Source organism: Hypanus sabinus, chromosome 14 (genome assembly GCF_030144855.1).
Source record: "Hypanus sabinus isolate sHypSab1 chromosome 14, sHypSab1.hap1, whole genome shotgun sequence".
Lineage (NCBI taxonomy): Eukaryota > Metazoa > Chordata > Chondrichthyes > Myliobatiformes > Dasyatidae > Hypanus > Hypanus sabinus.
Window position 1 is genome coordinate 76562705 of NC_082719.1, and position 20450 is coordinate 76583154.

At 41.3% G+C, this 20450-nt stretch overlaps 1 protein-coding gene across 8 annotated transcripts in view; it reads left to right on the forward strand.

The window, feature by feature from the left end:
- LOC132404888 (atos homolog protein B) overlaps positions 1-20450 on the forward strand; it is a 119964-nt gene that overhangs the window by 31301 nt on the left and 68213 nt on the right. The gene's annotated exons all lie outside the window — the stretch shown is intronic.

Here is a 20450-nt window from a genome sequence, read left to right on the forward strand (position 1 = left end):
AGCCTGATGGTTGAGGGATAATAACTGTCCCGGAACCTGGTGGTGTGAGTCCTGAGGCTTCTGTACTTTCTTCCTGATAGGAGCAGCGAGAAGAAAGCATGTTGTAGGTGGTAGGATAATGAATGCTGTTTTCATGTGACATGTAGATGTGCTCAAGGGTGGCGAGAGCTTTTCCTGTGATTGTCTGGGCCGTATCCACTACTTTTGCAAGGGCATTGGTGTTTCAATACCAGTCTATGATGCAGCCAGTCAATATACTCTCCATTACATATCCATAGAAGTTTGTCAAAGTTTTGGATGTCATGCCGAATCTTTGTAAACTCCTAAGGAAGTAGATGTGCTGCTGTGCTTTCTTTGTAATTGTGTTTTCTTGCTAGGCCAAGGACAGGTAATAACACCAAAGCGTTTAAAGTAGCTAACCCTTTCCACCTCTGATCCCCTGATGAGGACTGGTTTATGGACCTCTGTTTTCATCCTCCTGAAGTAAATAATCAGCTCCGTGGTCTTGTTGACATTGAGTAAGAAGTTGTTGGTGGGGCACCCCTTGTCAGAGTTTCAGTCTTCCTCCTATATGCTGACTCATCACCACCTTTGATTCGGCCCACAACATTGGTGCTGTCAGCAAACTTGAATATGGCATTGGAGCTGTGCTTAGCCACACAGTCATACATGTAAAGTGAGCAGAGCAAAAGTCTAAGCATGCAACTTTCCTGATAAAGATTGTGGAGGAGATATTGTTGCCAATCCAAACTAACTGGGTTCTGTGAGAGAGGAATTTGAGGATCCAGTTGCACAAGGAGGTATTGAAGCCAGGGTCTTGAAGCTTATTGATTAGTTTTGAGGGGACAGTGGCATTAAATGCTGACTATTGTCAATATAGAGCATCCTGATATATGCATCTTTGCTGTTTAGATGTTCCGGGGTTGTTTGAAGAACCAGTGCGATGGCATCTCCTGTGGACTTGTTGCTCCTATATGCTAATTAGAGTGCATCTCAGTTGCTTCTCAGACAAGAATTGATGTGTTTCATCACCAACCTCTCAAAACACTCTATCACAGTGGATGTCAATGCTACTGGACGATAGTCATTGAGGCTGAAACGTGAGGTTAAAGATCTCAGTGAACATTTCAGCCACTTGATCATCACAGGCCTTTAGTACGACCAGGCTCCCCGTCTGTGCCGGATGTTTTTGTTGATTCATCCCGCTGAAGGCTACTTGTACATCGGCTTCAGAGACTGAAGTCACAGTATTATCGGGAGCTGTGGGTGCTTGTGATGGTTCCTCCGTGTTTTGACGATCAAAGCAAGCACAGGAGGCATTGAGCCCATCTGGAAGCGAGGCCCTGTTGTTACCTCTGTCACTTGATTTAACTTTATAAGGGATGATAGTATTCAAGCCCTGCCACAACTGTCGAGCAACCTTTGCTGATTCAGCTTTAGTCCGGAATTGCTACTTGGTCCATGAGATGGCTTTCTGAAGATCATACCTGGACCTCTTGTAACTTTCTTGGTCACTAGACTTGAATGCCTCTGATCAGACCGTCAGCAGATTAAAGATTTCGTGATTCATCCAGGGCTTCTGATTGGGGAAGAATTTGATTGCTATTGTGGGGACACACTTGTCTACAACTATTCTAATAAAGTCTGTGACAGCCATGGTGTATTCATTCAGATCCACAGATGAATCCTTGAACACGCGTCAGTCCACAGACTCAAAGCACTCTTCTGGCTCCCACAGCTACCTTTGTTGTCCTAATCACTGGAGCTTTGCTCTTCAGCCTCTGCCTATATGCAAGTAACAGGAGGACAGCTAAGTGATCCAATTTTCCAAGGCAGGCATTCCTCATCTTGGTCTAACAGTGGTCTAGCTTGTTGTGACCTCTGGTGCCTCAGGTTATATGCTGATGATAATTAAGCAGGGTTTTCTTCAAACAGGTCCAGTTGAAATTCCCAACTATGATTTGAAATGTGTCGGGATGAACTGTTTCTTGTTTAGAGACGGCATCATGCAGCATCTCAAGCACTTGATTATAGTCAGCCACTGCTGGTATATAAACTGTGGTCAAGATTATGGAGGAGAACTCTTCCTTTGACCATGAGATGTTCAAGGCCAGGGAAAAATTAGTTAAACAAAACCTCCACATTGGAGTACCACCATGAGTTTATCATGAAACAGCTATCTCCCCCTTTTGCCTTTTCAGTATCAGCAGTTCGATCCATTCGGTAATTTGAGAGCCTTCAGGCCTGATCGCTATATTTGGTGTGGTGGGGGAAAGCCATGTCTTGCTCAGGCATAGAACACAACAATCCCTCATTTCCCTTTGATACAGCAATCTTGTCCTCAAGTCCTTGCTGTATTATATCATGAGTTCTCACCTAATATCTCTGCACCACCAGTAATTCAATGGGGTACTAAGCCAGCACAAAGTAGCACTAAAATCTAGCATTAATCAGGTCAAAACTTAATTGGCCTCTTTATCCCCATGTAAATTCACCCCACCTGTCTGTATTATGTATTATCTGCAGAATGGACACAGGCAGCTTTTGGTGTTTTGGTGGTGAGGGTGTAGTCTGAGCTTCCAGCACAAGTGGTGGATGCAAGTTTTATTGCAGCACTTAAGTTTGGAGAAGTACATGGGTGAGAGAGGTATGGAGGGCTCTGGTCCAAGTGCAGGGTGGTGGGAGTAGGCAGAATAACAGTTTGACAAGGTCTCAATGGGTCAAAAGGCCCATGTGCTGTCGTGCTCTGTTTTGGTATTTGTGTACAATCACGTATCCTGTTCTTATACATGATTTGCAAGATCTCATCAATGTTAAATTGTATTCTCAGTGTGGCACATACATCCTTCAGTAGGCATCCATAGATAACATTGGTACAGCAGCTCCAAGGTTTGCTGCATTAACAGCCCAACGCAGAGCAACCAACTTTTCATGTCAGTGTTCTTGAGGAAAACTTTGATCGTGGACAGAGAGTAATATTTTTCCATTTAATATTGATGCCATAGCTACAATATTAGTCAGGCAATGATTATGATCTTTAGTGTGAAATTAATATACATCTTGGAATTCTTTTATTCTCCTTGTTGCCCATCACCCCAAGATCTTGGTCTGCTTCTTGTACCGCGAAACACATTTTTGGTTTATCTGTCCTCTTGCCTACCAGTCCCCTGGACTTGCTGTTCCTCTCTAGTGGTCTTGAATGAGGTATATTTCGACGAACTTGGTGAACTTAAAATCCGATGCAGAGGTAAGAAGGTGTTCCTTCATATCTCAAGTATTTGTTTCTGGTTAGTGGAAGCATTTAAGTGGTTAAAATTACTTAACTGTTTTGTTTTTCAAGAGCAACTTCATATCCAGAGGCAAATTTGAAATTGCTCCAAGTCCTTTCATTCATCAATTTCTAATCCCCTTTTGCAAGCAAATTGGCAAAAAGGAAGTTGCACAGCCCAGCCAGTTAAGTAAAACACTGCTAGTGGAAGAGAGATGGGTTACACCTGAACTACAAGGGGACCAATATACTTGCAGGGAGGTTTGCTAGTGTTATTGGGGAGGGTTTAAACTAAATTTGCAGGGGGATGGGAACCAGAGTGCCAGAGTAGATAATGGAATGAGGGTGAAAATAAATGATGTTAGTAGTTCATGCAAAGTCACAAATAGTAAGGTTGTGTGTGGTGGTAATAATCTTCTGAGGTGTGTATATTTCAATGCGGGGAGTATTGTGGGAAAGGCAGACGAGCTGAGGGCCTGGATTGACACATAGAATTATGACATCATAGCCATTACTGAAACTTGGCTACAAGAGGGGCAGGGCTGGCAGCTCAATGTTCCAGGGTTCCGATGTTTCAGACGTGATAGAGGCAGAGGGATGAAGGGTGGTGGGGGTGGCTTTGCTAGTCATGGAAAATATTACAGCAGTGCTTCAGCAGGACAGATTAGAGGGCTTGTCTACTGAGGCCATATGGGTGGAGCTGAGAAACAGGAAAGGTATGACCACATCTGCAGAGGGATAACAGACAACTGCAGGAGACAGAAAGTTGTGATTGTAGGGGATTTTAATTTTCCACATATTGATTGGGACTCCCATACTGTTAAAGGTCTAGATGGGTTAGAGTTTGTAAAATGTGTTTAGGAAAGTTTTCTAAATCAATATATAGATGTACCAACTAGGGAGGATGCATTATTAGATTTCCTATTAGGAAATGAGTTAGGGCAGGTGACGGAAGTGTGTATAGGGGAACACTTTGGTTCCAGTGACCATAACGCCATTAGTTTCAACTTGATCATGGATAAGTTCTAAACTGGAAAACGGCCAAATTTGAAGAAATGAGAAAAGACTTAAAAAGCGTAGATTAGGACAGGTTGTTCTTTGGCAAGGATGTGATTGGTAAGTGGGAGGCCTTCAAAGGAGAGATTTTGAGAGTGCAGCGTTTGTCTGTTCCTGTCAGGGTTAAAGGCAAAATGAATAAGAATAAGGAACCTTGGTTCTCGAGTGATATTGGAACTCTGATAAAGAAGAAGAGAGAGATGTATAACATGTATAGGCAATGGAGGAAGTAGGATGCTTGAGGAGTATAAAAAGAGTAAGGAAATACTTAAGAAAGAAATCAGGAGGGCTAAAAGAAGACATGAGGTTGCTTTGGCAGTCAAGGTGAAGGATAATCCTAAGAGCTTCTACAGGTATGTTAAGAGCAAAAAGATAGTAAGGGGTAAAATTGGTCCTCTTGAAGATCAGAGTGGTCAGCTATGTATGGAGCCAAAAGAAATGGGAGAGATATTAAATGGGTTTTTTGCATCTGTATTTACTAAGGAAACTGGAATGGAGTCTATAAACAAGGCAAACAAGTAGGAGGTCATGGAACTTATACAGATTAAAGAGGAGGAGGTGCTTGCTGTCTTGAGGCAAATCAGAGTAGATAAATCCCCAGGACCTGACAGGGTATTCCCTGGGACCTTGAAGGAGACTAGTGTTGAAATTGCAGGGGCCCTGGCAGAAATGCTTAAAATGTCGATATCCACGGGTCAGGTGCCAGAGGATTGGGGGATAGCTCATGTAGTTCCGTTGTTTAAAAAAGGCTCAAAAAGTAAGCTGGGAAATTATAGGCTGGTAAGTTTGACATCAGTGGTAGGTAAATCATTGGAAGGAATACTAAGAGATAGAATCTACAAATATTTGGATAGACAGGGACTTATTAGAAAAAGTCAGCATGACTTTGTGCGTGGTAGATCATGTTTAACCAATCTATTAGAGTTTTTTGAAGAAGTTACCAGGAAAGTGGATGAAGGGAAGGCAGTGGATGTTGTATACATGGACTTCAGTAAGACCTTTGACAAGGTCCCACATGGGAGGTTAGTTAGGAAGATTCATTCGCTAGGTCTACATGGAGAGGTAGTAAATTGGATTAGACATTGGCTCAATGGAAGAAGCCAGAGAGTGGTAGTGGAGGATTGCTACTCTGAGTGGAGGCCTCTGACTAGTGGTGTGCCACAGGGATCAGTGCTGGGTCCATTGTTATTTGTCATCTATATCAATGATCTGGATGATAATGTGGCAAATTGGATCAGCAAATTTGCTGATGATACAAAGATTGGAGGTGTAGTGGACAGTGAGGAAGATTTACAAAGCTTGCAGAGGGATTTGGACCAGTTGGAGGAATGGGCTGGCAAATGGCAGATGGAGTTTAATGCGGACGAGTGTGAGGTATTGCACTTCGGAAGGTCAAACCAAGGTAGAGCATACAAGGTAAATGGTAGGACACTGAGGAGTGCAGTAGAACAAAGGGATCTGGGAGTACAGATACATAATTCCCTAAAAGTGGCGTCACAAGTAGATAGGGTCGTAAAGAAAGCTTTTGGTACATTGGCCTTTATAAATCAAAGTATTGAGCATAAGAGTTGTAATGTAATGGTTGGATAAGACATTGGTGAGACCGAATTTGTTTGGTCACCTAATTACAGGAAGAATATTAATAAGGTTGAAAGAGTGCAGAGAAGGTTTAGAAGGATGTTGCTGGGACTTGAGAAACTGAGTTACAGAGAAAGGTTGAATAGGTTAGGACTTTATTCCCTGGAGCATAGGAGAATGAGGGGTGATTTGATAGAGGTGTATAGAATTATAATGGGTATAGATAGAGTGAATGTAAGCAGGCTTTTTCCACTGAGGCTAGGGGAGAAAAAAAACAGAGGTCATGGGTTAAGGGTGAAGGGGGAAAAGTTTAAAGGGAACATTGGGGGGCTTCTTCGCGCAGAGAGTGGTGGGAGTGTGGAATGAGCTGCCAGATGAAGAGGTGAATGTGGGCTCACTTTTGACATTTAAGAAAATCTTGGATAGATATATGAATGAGAGGGGATTGGAGGGATATGGCCCAGGTTCAGGTTAGTGGGAACAGGCAAAAAAATGGTTCGGCACAGCCAAGGAGGGCCAAAAGGCCTGTTTCTGTGCTGTAATGTTCTATGGTTCTAAACCTGAAGTAAAATGTGGGTAACACTCAAAAGATCAGGTATCATCCATGGAGAGAGCAAAAAATGTGTATTATTAATCTAAAACATTGACTTTGTTATCTCTCAATATAAACTACCTCACCTGCTAGGTATTTACAGCATATTCTGTTTTTATCCAAAGTATACCTCTACTAAAGTATACTTGAAAAAGGTTTTAAGGTATTTTGTGTTTAGAAAATCATGTTTAAGGTAATTTTTCCACAACTTCGTATTTCTTGAATATCATGTACTAATTGAACAAAATGTTCTATACCGTCATCACAATAAAACTGAGAGTCTATACAGAATGAAGGAAATAATTGGTTAAGTTCCAGAATTAATTGCAATGATAGAAGTAATTTTTCTAGGTTTAAAAATGGAGAACCAGTATCACTAGTTTTGGAAAAAATATTAACTTGCGAGGTGACTTGAATTTCTTCATTCTTTGGAATATTAGGTCTCAATGTATGATCTTTGTTGCTGTGGGCATTTCAACTTCTTTCATGGGTTAATGTTTAAAAATGTATGTTGTATGTACGATTATTTCCCCTAGTACATTACTACCTTTGAGATGATATGTTTAGTGGAAATTATTCTACTCTTGAACCCAATTTAATTACATTTGCAGTGCATGAATTGACATTTTAATAATCTAGGTTTAGATTCCTGTTGCACACCACCTGAATACTAATGAAAAAATAGTGAGGAAATTGATCTCTGATTTTTTTTTTTAAAAAGGGAAAATGTTATATTAACCAACAAGTTTTGAGAAACACAGTATCAGTGAATTTTCTGTCTGGTGCAAAGATTTTTTGCATACGGTATTTGCTGGCTTTATGACTGTCATCCTTGGATTCCTATCTTTAATCACGATTGTTTTTCCACTTCCATTGTCTGTCTAGATGTGCTTGAATGTACATTTAACAACTCAGATTATGGTCTTCCAGGCCCCATTCAGAGCTCCATGATCTGATTATGGATTCATTTAACAAGTACAATACCACCCATTTGGTATGAATTTAATTGAACTCGTGATAAAATTTCCCTTTCGGCCTCAAACTTATTCATTGGTTTGCGCTGCTTTTTCAAGACCCATTTCACTGCAAGTCATTTACAATCCAGTCTGTCTGCTATCTCATTCCAGAATGACTTTTTAATGGCTGCATATTAAATCTTTGGCAGTTTCTATTGCAACGGGTTCACGGAGCATCCTTTACTGACATTTAGCAGCTCCAGCAGTGCTTTAAATTCAGTGTAATACATTGAAAATGTTTAGCCAGATCTTTAGCAGAAAATTAAGTAGGATGAGTTGTACAGATTGACCAATAGAACTTAAAACTATATAAAATTGTCTTGCAAAACCAAATTTAATTGTAGAGGTATTCATTGAAAGAGGACTTGAGTGAAGTAATTTTGAGATTCGTGAAAAAAATCAAAATTGTCTTGATATAATTTCTGAGGCATGCATGTCTTATAAACAAAACAATCTGAGGAATTAGTTTCACTTTGAAGTGTGCGGTTTCAGATAATAATGCTTTATTAAATTGTCATCTTTGAGTGGGAGGGAGCATATAATTCTATTTCTATTACCCAAGTCTGCTATCCTTTGTGTTAATTGGTCTTGTACATAGGATAGAGTGGTGAAGAAAGCTTTTGGTATGCTGGCCTTTATAAATAAGAGCATTAAGTATAGGAATTGGGATGTAATGTTAAAATTGTACAAGGCATTGGTTAGGTTGAATTTGGAGGATTGTGTACAGTTCTGATCACCAAATTTAAGATGTCAACAAAATAGAGAGAGTACAGAGATTTACTAGAATGTTACCTGGGTTTCAGCACCTAAGTTACAGGGAAAGGTTGGACAAGTTAGGCCTTTATTCTTTGGAGCATAAAAGGTTGAGGGAGGACTTGATGGAGGTATTTAATGATGGAGGGCGATAGATAGAGTTGACGTGAATAGGTTTTTCCATTGAGAGTAGAGGAGATTCAAACAAGAGGACATGAGTTGAGAGTTAGGGGGCAAAAGTTCAGGGGTAACACAAGGGGGAATTTCTTTACTCAGAGAGTGGTATCTGTGTGGAATGAGTTTCCAGTAGAAGTGGTAGAGGCAGGTTCGGTATTGTCATTTAAAGTAAAATTGGATAGGTATATGGACAGGAAAGGAATGGAGGGTTATGGGCTGAGTGCAGGTCAGTAGGACTAGGTGAGAGTAAGCGTTCGGAACAGACTAGAAGGGCCGAGATGGCCTGTTTCCATGCTGTAATTGTTATATGGTTATATGCATGTCTAAGGGTTAGCAATCAAGGTTTAGCTTAGAACAAAATTAAGATTGCTAGATGTTTAAATGGGTGAATTGTTTAAAATAGTAAATTTAAATGCTCAATCTATACACCCATGATTTAAAACTAGTCAGTTAAATATATTTTGTGACAAACAGATGGTTAGTCCTGTTTTTTATCTAAATGAGCTGTTAAACCACAAAAGAAAACAAGGTCAACAGAAAGTATTAGAAAGATTGACTACATTCAAATGTAGATTTAATACTAAAATATAAATTAAGGAACAGAGAACTTTAATAGCAACAAACTAGGTATTAAATTGAATGCATCATGTTGAATTAAATAAGCAAAATATTGCAGAAACCGGAAAACAGAAGCTTTGAAAAAAAACATTAACTAGAAATAATCAACAGGTCATGCAGCATCTCAGGGGACAAGCAGAGTTCGTGTTTTGAGGTAATGATCATTCATCACAATTGGGAAAATTAGTGAGAAAATAAGTTTTTAATTGCAGGAGAAGTTGAGAAGATCAGAATGAAATATTGAACATCTTTGATGTGCTGAAAGATGAGAGAGGTTAAGTGACTTGTGGGTGATGGTTCAATAGAGGGAATGTTAAAGACATGAGCTATCATAAAAGATTTTCTCATTGAATCTCTCCTGCCTTCCATCCTCACCATCACAAACCTTCCTTGACCCTGATTTCCTTTCCACCCCTTTGTTAAAAGTTCAAAGTAAATGTATTTTCGAAGTACATATACAGCCTTGAAATTCATTTCCTTGTGGGCATATTCAATACATCTATAGAATAATAATCATAACTGAATCAATAAAAGACCTCCCATCCTGGGTATTCAACCAGGGTGCAGAAAACAACAAATTATGTATGCAATAAATATTGAGAACGTAGGAAGAGTCCTTGAAAATGAGTCCATAGGTTGTGGGAACATTTCAATGACGGGGCAAGTGAAGTTATCCCCTTTGGTTTAAGAGCCTGATTGTTAAAGGGTAAATAATGTTTCCTGAACGTGGTAGTGTGAGTCCCAAGGCTGCTATACGTTCTTCGGAATGGATGTAATGAGAAGAGAGCATGACTTGAGTGGTGGAGGTCCCTGATCATGGATATTACTTTTCTATGACAGTTTTTCATGTAGATGTGCCCAATGGTTGGGAGGGCTTTACCCATGATGGACTGGGCCATATCCACTGCTTTTGTAGGATTTTCCATTCAAGGGCTGTGATGCAACCAGTCAATATACTCCCACCACACATCTATAGAATTTTTTCAAAGCTTATTTGTGCTGAATCTTTCCAAACTCCTAAGGATGTAGAGGCACAACCATGCTTTCTTTGTAATTGCACTTATGTGCCTGGCCCAGGACAGGTTCTCTAAAATAATAATACTAATGAACTTAAAGTTGCTAACCACCTCTGATCCTCTGATAAGGACTTGCTCGTGGGCTTCTGCTTTCCTCCTCAAAGTCAATAATCAGTTTCTTGGTCTTGATGACACTGAGTAGAAGATTGTTGTTATGGTACCACTCAGCCGAGTCTCTCTCCTATATGCTGATTCATCTCCACCTTTGATTTGGCCTAAGACAGTGGTGTCATCAACAACCTTGAATATGGCATTGGAGCTGTGCTAAGCCACACGGTCATAAGTGCAGAGTGAGTAGAGCATAGAAGGCAGTAAGCTCATCTGGAAGCGAAGCCTTGCTCTTACCCATGTTGCTTTGTTATTCAAGCCCTGCCACAACTGTCGAGCATCCTCTGTTGATTCAAGTTTAGCCCAGATTTGTCACTTTCCCTGTGAGATGGCTTGCTGGAGACCATACTCGGACCTCCAAACTTTCTTGGACACCAGACTTGAATGCCTCTGCTGTATTACAATGCATGTTTTAAAAAAAAATGTAACTTCTACTTTTTTCTACTTTCTGTTTGTTTTTTCGCTCCATGATGGCTGTCTGATCTTTTAAATACTTCTGTCATTCTCTATTTCTGTTTCAATACCACCAACATATAACTCAATAGTTTTAGGACAGTGCTGTTCTGTACGCATATGCACACTTTGTACATTTATGCATAGAATATTAAAATAAAGTGAGTTAATTGGTTTATAAAATGAAAGAGATCCAAAATTAAAATTGAAAAATACAGCAAATGCTCAGAAAACTAAGTGGTAACTGACACAGAATCAAAATTGTCATTTGAAATTAATAATCTGTTGAAAAAATAGTGCTGATGTTAAGTAGTGAACTTCCCTCTTATTGAAATGACTTGTTTGGACATATCAGTTTATGTCTGAATATGTCGGTGAGTAGGTGGGAGGGAGGGAAGGGGCTTGTTTTGCTGTTGTTGTTATAGACCCATAAGATATAGGAGCAAAATTAGGCCATTTGGCCCATCAAGTCTACTCTGCTATTTCATCATGGTACTCTATTTTATCTCACAGCCCCAATCTCCTGCCTTCTCCCCGAGGAAATCTGCAGATGCTGGAAATTCAAACAATACACACAAAATGCTGGTGGAACACAGCAGGCCAGGCAGCATCTATAAGGAGAAGCACTGTCGACGTTTCGGGCCAAGACAAAGACGAGACGTGTTCCACCGCCATTTTGTGTGTGTTGTTTGCCTTCTCCCCGTGTCCCTTCATGCTCTGACCAATCAAGAATTTATCAACCTCTGTCTTAAATATACATAAAGACCTGACCTCCACAGCTGCCTGTGGCAAAGAATTCCACAGATTCACTACTCTCTGGCTAAAGAAATTCCTCCTCATTTCCATTCTAAAAGGAGCCCCCTCTATTCTGAGGCTGTGTCCTCTGGTCTTAGACTCTCCCATCATAGGGATATCCTCCCCACATCCACTCTAGCGAGGCTTTTCACCATTTGATAGATTTCAATGAGGTCACCCCTCATTCTTCTGAATTGACAGACAGACATACTTTATTGATCCCGAGGGAAATTGGGTTTCGTTACAGTGGCACCAACCAAGAATAGTGCAGAAATATAGCAATATAAAACCATAAATAATTAAATAATAATAAGTAAATTATGCCAAGTGCCAATTCTAGTTAATACAGGCCTAGAGCCATCAGACGCTCTTCATATGACAAGGCATTCAATCCTGGAATCATTTTTATGAACTTCCTTTGAACCCTCTCCAGTTTCATTACACCCTTTCCAAGATAAAGTGCCTAAACTGCTCACAGTACTTCAAATGAGGCCTCACCAGTGCTTCATCCTTGCTTTTATAATGAATGCTAACATTGCATTTGCCTTCTTCACCACAGACTCAACCTGAAACTCCCTTAGGATTCATTTAGGGAACCTTGCACAAGAACTCCCAAGTCCCTTTCTGGCTCAGTGTTTGGTGTGTTCTCTACATTTAGAAAATAGTCGAGCCTTCCTTCTACCAAAGTGCATGACCATACACTTCTCAGCACTGTATTCCATCTGCCATTTTTTGCCCATTCTCCTAATCTGTCTAAGTCCTTCTGAGGAAGCCATGCTGACTACAGTCTGTTTTATCATGTGCCTCCAAGTACCCTGAGACCTCATCCTGAATAATCGACTCCAACATCTTCCCATCCACTGTCAGACTAACTTGCTTATAATTTATATTCTTCTGCCTCTTCTCTTCTTGAAGAGTGGAGTGACATTTGTAATTTTCCAGTCTTCTGGAAACATTCCAGTATCTAGTGATCCTTGAAATCCCCCTCCTGTAATCCAGCACCAACCTGATTTTTCCCAATCTACCTACGTATTGAAGTCCCCCATGACTATTGTAACATTGCCCTTTTGGCATAAGTTTTCTATTTCCCATTGTAATTTGTAACCAACATCCTTACTACTGTTTGAGGGTCTGTATACAACTTCCATCAGGGACTTTTACCCTTGCAATTCCTTAGTTCTATCCATGATTCAACAGCTTCCAACCCTATGTCACCTCTTTCTAATAATTTGATTACATTTTTTTACCAACAGGGTCGCCCCCTTTGCCTTTCTACCTGTCCTTTTTAATCTTTCAGCCATGATTCAGTGAGATGCCTACAACATCATACCTGTCAATCTGCAGCTGTGCTGCAAGTTCACCGGCTTGTTCCTTATACTGCACGCATTCAGATATGACATCTTCTGTCCTTTATTCACCTTTTGATTCCTGACTTTATCTGAGGTCTGACCAACAGATCTGCCTGTTGCACGTTGTGTTCTGTGCTGTTCTGCCAAGCATTGCGGCCATTCTGTGTTGGCTGTGGGACGCGTGGTGACTCTTGCAGGCTGCCTCATGCCCTCAGGCGTGTTTGTTGTTAATGCAAGTGAGGCATTTCTGATGTGCGTGTGATAAATAAATGCATTTAAATGGTTCTCAGGCCTTGCTGAGTGTAGACACAGATGGCTTCATTACTGAGGGTTGGGAATGAAATTGTACAATCATCAGCAAATATCCCAACCTTATGATGCAAAAAAGATCACTGGTGAAGCAGCTGGAAATCATTGGGCCGAGGATACTGTCCGAAGGAACTCCTGCAGTTGTGATTGGGCCTTTGGAAAAGGAGATCAGATGACTGCCCTGTTCTCCAAACTATTGCTGGTTGTGACACTACTTCAGCTGCAGAATCAATTGCTGCAATACTGGACTTTATCAGACCCTGGAAGTAACTGAGCTGCCTGGTTAGCTGGAAGGGTGGGCATGAGGGGAGAAATTGATTAAGTCAATTAAGAAATTATATTAAAAGCTATGCCTGTGACTAAGCAATGGAAATATTTAAATAAATATTTATTAATTTCCACTGAAAATAAGGAAAGGAAGGAGGGGCAATAAAATTGTGAAGAGGCACCACAGTTGCATAACTATTAGCATAACGCTATGACAGTGTCAGTGGCCCAGGCTCAATCCACCACTGTCTGGTGAAAGTAGTGTACTTGGGGGATTTTGTAAAGGCATTCAACAAAGTCCCATGAAAAGTGACTGCACCGGGTAACAGGTCACGGTATTCTGGGTAATATTATTCACACAGATGGAGAATTATAATAGGATAAATGGGGCACTTTCTGACTTCCTCCATCATTTTGTGTGAGTTGCTGCATCTGTGAGTTTAACATTTTCAGGATTGTCTGGCTGTAATTATTAGGGTGCAACAAGGATCAGTGTTGAGACCTTGCGACTTGCAGTTTGTTAACTACTTGTATGCAGGGACCAGAAGTCACAGGAGCAGACAGGCCATTTGGCCCATCAAATCTTTTCCACCATTCCATTGTGGCTGATCACAGATCCCACTCAACCCCATTCAACTGTCTTCTCACCATATCCTTGGATACCGTGACTGATCAGGAAATGATCAACATTCGCCTTAAATATACCCACGGGCTTTGCCTCTACCACAGCCTGTGGCAGAGCATTCCACAGATTTACTATCCTCGGGCTAAGAAAAATTCCTCCTTACCTCTGTTCGAAAGGGTTACCCTTCAATTTTGAGGCTGTGCCCTCCAGTTCTGGATACCCCCGCCATAGGAAACATCCTCTCCAGATCCGCCCTATCTAGTTCTTTCAACATTCAATAGGTTTCAATAAGATCACCCTGCATTCTTCTAAATTCCAGTGAGTACAGGCTCAAAGCTGCCAAATGCTCCTCGTATGTTAGCCCCTTCATTCCTAGATTCATCCTCGTGAACCTCCTCTGGACTCTCTCCAACAACACCTCATCCTTTCTGAGATATGGGGCCCAAAACTGTTGACAGTGTTTTATAAAGGCTCAGCAAGTGTACCAAGTGTATTGAAAACAGTTTAGAAGATAACTTGTGAGTAACCTCTGAAAAAGATTACCAACAAATGTGGCTGAGGTAACTGGGTGAATAAGGAGATGGCAAATGGGTGACAATATGAGATTATCCACTTTAGTACCAAGAACTGCAAGCAGAGTACTACTTAAATGATGTGAGATTAACAAACACTTGCATCCATAGATTTAAGTATTTTCATGCAGCTTAATTCCACAAAACAATGTTAGATTGCAGATAAAGCTAGAAATTATTTAAAAACATTTTTTTGGCTTTATTGCAGGAGAAGTAGGACACAGTGAAATTATGCTACAATTGACAGTGCTTAACAACCTTTCTCGCAGAGTAGTGTCTAATTCTACTTTCCTTACTTGGGACATATTTGGTTTGAAGGAAGTTCAGAGGAGACTCCTTGTTTTATGAGGAAAAATAGCTGACTGAATTAGGCCTATGTTTTCTGGATTTTAGTAGAATGAGGGTGATTACTGAAAAATATATAACATAGAAACATAGAAAACCTACAGCACAATACAGGCCCTTCGGCCCACAAAATTGTGCCGAACATGTCCCTACCTTAGAAGTTACTAGGCTTACCCATAGCCCTCTATTTTTCTTAGCTCCGGGTACCTGTCCAAAAGTCTCTTAAAAAACCCTATCATATCCGCCTCCACCACCGTTGCCGGCAGCCCATTACACGCACTCACCACTCTCTGAATAAAAATCTTACCCCTAACATCTCCTCTGTACCTACTCCCCAGCACCTTAAACCTGTGTCCTCTTGTGGCAACCATTTCAGCCCTGGGAAAAAGCCTCTGACTATCCACATGATCAATGCCTCTCATCATCTTGTACACTTCTCTCAGGTCACCTCTCATCCTGCATCACTCCAAGAAGAAAAGGCTGAGTTCACTCAACCTATTCTCATAAGGCATGCTCCCCAATCCAGGCCATCATCCTTGTAAATCTCCTCTGCACCCTTTCTATGGCTTCCACCTCCTTCCTGTAGTGAGGTGACCAGAACTGAGCACAGTACGGTACTCCAAGTGGGGTCTGACCAGAGTCCTATATAGCTGCAACATTATCTTTTGGCTCCTAAATTAAATTCCATGATTAATGAAGGCCAATACACCATACGCCTTCTTAACCACAGAGTCAACTTGTGCAGCTGCTTTGAGCGTCCTGTGGACTCGGACCCCAAGATACTTCTGATCCTCCACACTGCCAAGTGTCTTACCATTAACACTATATTCTGCCATCATATTTGACCTACCAAAATGAACCACTTCACACTTATCTGGGTTGAACATCTGCCACTTCTCAGCCCAGTTTTGCATCCTATCAATGTCCCGCTGTAACCTCTGACAGACCTCCATACTATCCACAACACCTCCAACCTTTGTGTCATCAGCAAACTACTAATCCATCCCTACACTTCCTCATCTAGGTCATTTATAAAAATCACGACGAGTAGAATGCTTTGGGGATTTCCTTAACTCTGCCTGCCAAGGCCTTCTTATGGCCCCTTCCAGCTCTCCTAATTTCCTTCTTAAGCTCCTTCCTAGTTGCCTTATAATCTTCTAGATCTCTAACATTACCTAGCTCTCTGAACCTTTTGTAAGCTTTTCCTTTCTTCTTGACTAGATTTATTACAGCCTTTGTACACCACGTTTCCTGTGCCCTACTATAACTTCCCTGTTTTATTGGATTGTACCTATGCAGAACTCAACACAAATATCCCCTGAACATTTGCCATATTTCTTCTGTACTTTTCCATGAGAACATCTGTTTCCAATTTAAGCTTCCAATTTCCTGCTTGATAGCCTCATAATTCCCCTTACTCCAATTAAACGCTTTATTAACTTGTCTGTTCCTATCTCTCTCCAATGTTATTTTAAAGGAGGTAGATGCTGTGAGAATTCCCCTATTTGGGGGACATGATCCCTTGCTCTGAGATAGAGATGAGGAATTTTTCCTGTGGATTGTAAATCAGTAATTCTGGACTGAGATTCGTGGATGCGGAATCATAAGACCGAAAGATATAGGAGCTAATTGGCCTATCGAGTCTGCTCTGCCTTTCAATCATGGCTGATCCAATTCTTTCTGTCATCGCAACTCCCCTGCCTTCTCCCCATACACTTTGATGTCCTAACTAATCAAGAACCTATCTATCTCTGCCTTAAATACATCCAATGACTTGGCCTCCACAACCGATTGTGGTAACAAATTCCATAGATTTACCACCCTTTGACTAAAATAATTTTGCTGCATCTCTGTCCTAAATGGACAGCCTTCAATCCTGAAGTCATCCCCTGTTGTCCTAGACTCCCACATCATGGGAAATAACTTTGCCATATCCAATCTGTTCAGGACTTTTAACATTTGGAATGTTTCTATGAAATCCCCCTTCATTCTCCTGAACTCCAGGGAATACAGCCCAAGAGCTGCTAGACATTCCTCATACGATAACCCTTTCATTCCTGGAATCACTCTCATGAATCTTCTCTGAACCATCTCCAATGTCAGTGTATCCTTTCGAAAATAAGGAGCCCAAAAACTGCACACGATACTGCAGGTGTGGTCTCACGAGTGGCTTATAGAGCCTCAACATCACATCCCTGCTCTTATATTCTGTACCTTTAGAAATGAATGCCAACATTGCATTTGCCTTCTTCACAACCAACTCAACCTGGACGTTAATCTTTAGGGTATTCTGCACAAGGACTCCCAAGTCCCTTTGCATCTCTGCATTTTGAACTCTGTCCCCATCTGAATAATAATCTGCAAACACAAGGAAATCTGCAGATGCTGGAAATTCATACAACACACAAAATGCTGGTGGAACACAGCAGGCCAGGCAGCATCTATAAGGAGAAGCAGTGTCGACGTTTCAGCCCGAAACGTCGACACTGCTTCTCCTTATAGATGCTGCCTGGCCTGCTGTGTTCCACCAGCATTTTGTGTGTGTTGTTTGAATAATAATCTGCCCATTTATTTCTTCCACCAAAGTGCATGACCATACACTTTCCAAGATTGTATTTCATTTCCCACTTCTTTGCCCATTCCCCTAAACTACCTAAGTCTCTCTGCAGGCTCTCTGTTTCCTCAACACTACCCGCTCCTCCACCTATCTTTGTATCATTGGCAAATTTAGCCACAAATCCATTAATCCCATAGTCCAAATCATTGACATGCCTCATAAAAATAAGTGGTCCCAACACCAACCCCTTTGGAACTCCACTGGTAACCGGCAGCCAGCCAGAATAGGACCCCTTTATTCCCACTCTCTGCTTTCTGCCATTCAGCCAAAGCTCCACCCATGGTAGTAACTTCCCTGTAATTCCATGGGCTCTTATCTTGCTAAGCAGTGTCACGTGTGTCACCTTGTCAAAGACCTTCAGAAAATCCAAATACAACACATCCACTGCATCTTCTTTGTCTACCCTGCTTGTAATTTCCTCAAAAAATTGCAGCAGGTTTGTCAGGCAGGATTTTCCTTTCAGAAAACTATCCCTATGCCTACCTTGTCATGTGCCTCCAGGTATTCCGTAATTTCATCCCTAACAATTGATTCCAACATGTTCCAACCACAGATGGCGGGCTAACAGGTCTATAGTTTCCTTTCTGCTGCTTCCCACCCTTCTTAAATAGCGGAGTAACATTTGCAATTTTCCAGTCATCCGGTACAATGCCAGAATCTATCGATTCTTGAAAGATCATCGTTAATGCCTCCCCAATCTCTCCAGATACTTCCTTCAGAACCAGAGGGTACATTCCATTAGGTCCAGGAGATTTATCCACTCTCAGACCATTAAGCTTCCTGAGCACCTTCTCAGTCATAATTTTCACTGCACATACTTCACTTCCGTGACACTCTTAAATGTCCGGTATACAGCAGATGTCTTCTACTGTCAAGACTGATGCAAAATACACATTCAGTTCCTCGGCCATCTCTGTGTCTCTCATTACAATATCTCAGCGTCATTTTGTATTGGTCCTATATTTACCCTTGGCTCTCTTTTACTCTTTATATACTTAAAAAAGCTTTTAGTATCTTCTTTGTTATTAGTTACCAGCTTCCTTTCATAATCTATCTTTTCCTTCCTAGTGACCTTCTTAGTTCCCTTCTGCAAATTTTTAAAAGCTTCCCAATCCTCTATCTTGCCACTAGCTTTGGCTTCATTGTATGCCCTCTCTTTTGCTTTTCTTTGCTTCACTTGTCAGCCATGGTAGTGTCCTTTTTCCCTTCAAAAATTTCCTCAATTGGAATATATCTGTCTTGCACTTCCCTCTTTTTTTTCACAGAAACACCAGCCATTTCTGCTCTTCCGTCCTTCCTGCTAGTGTCCCTTTCCAGTCAACCATGACCAGTTCCCCTCTCATGCCATTGTATTTTCCTTTATGCATCTGAAATTCCAACACATTGGAATATAGTTTCTCCTCCTCATATTCCAAAGTGAACTTGATCATATTGTGATCACTGGTCCCTAAGGGTTCCTGAACCTTAAGCTTTCTTATCACCTCTAGATCATTGCACAACACCCGATCCAGCACAGCCGATCCCCTAGTGGACTCAACAACAAGCTGTTCTAAAAAGCCATCCCTTAGACATTCTACAAATTCTCTCTCTTGAGGTCCAGTACTGGCCTGGTTTTCCCAATCCACTTTCATGTTAAAATCCCCAATGATTATCAAAACATTGCCCTTCTGACACACCTTTTCTATCTCCTGTTGTAATTTGTAATCTACAACCCAGCTGCTGTTTGGAGGCCTGTATACAGCTGCCATTAGGGTCCTTTTACCCTTGCCATTTCTTAACTCAATCCATAGAGACTCTGCATCTTCTGATTCTGTGTCATCCCTTTCTAATGATTTAATATTATTTCTTATACACTGGGCCACACCACCCTCTCTGCCTACTAACTATACTTCCTGATAAATCGTATATCCTTGGACATGCAACACCCAATGGCAGCCATCCTTTAGCCAAGTTTCAGAGATGGTCACAATGTCATACTTGCCAATCTGTAGCTGAATTTCAAGATCGTCCAGTTTATTTCTTATGCTGCGTGCATTCAAATATAACACTTTCAGTCCAGTATTTATTGCTTTCTGTTTTAACTGCACCATGCCTTTATTGCCCTGTAACCCATCCTATTGGCTGTGATCATGCCTCATTTCCTGCCTGTCCTTTCTATCATCTCTGTTGCATGCTATCTTTGATTTATTTCTATTTTCCCCTTCCTCAACCCTATCAATCCAGTTCCCAACCCCTGCCAAATTAGTTTAAACCCTCCCTAACAGCTCTAGTAAACCTGCCTGCTCGGATATTGGACCCCTTTGGGTTCAGGTGTAACCCGTCCCTTTTGTACAGGTCGTACCTCCCCCAGAAGTTGGCCCCAAGATCCAGGAACCTGAAGCCCTGCCCCCTACACCAGTCTCTCAGCCACACATTAATATGCCTGATCATGCTATTCTTGCGCTGGCTGGCACGTGGCACAGGCAGCAATCCTGAGATTACTGCCTTGGAGGTCTTACCCAACTCCCTGAATTCTCTCTTCAGAACCTCCTCCCTTTTTCTACCTATGTCATTGATACCAACGTGTACCAAGACTTCTGGCTGTTCACCTTCTCCCTTCAGAATACTCTGCACCCGATCGGAGACATCCCATACCCTGGCACCTGGGAGGCAGCAAATCATCAAGGATAAGTTAGGGATTCCCAATCTTTTTATGCCATAGACCCTTACCATTAATTGAGGGGTCCCTGGACCCTTGGTTGGTTAATTGAATTTTTCATTACAGGGAGCTATTGTTGTGGGATTGAATAGGACAATGGAGTTGCGATTAAACAATGAAATCGACCGTGAGGTTGCCAGTCTTATTGTTGGATTATAAACTGGAGAATGGCAGTGCA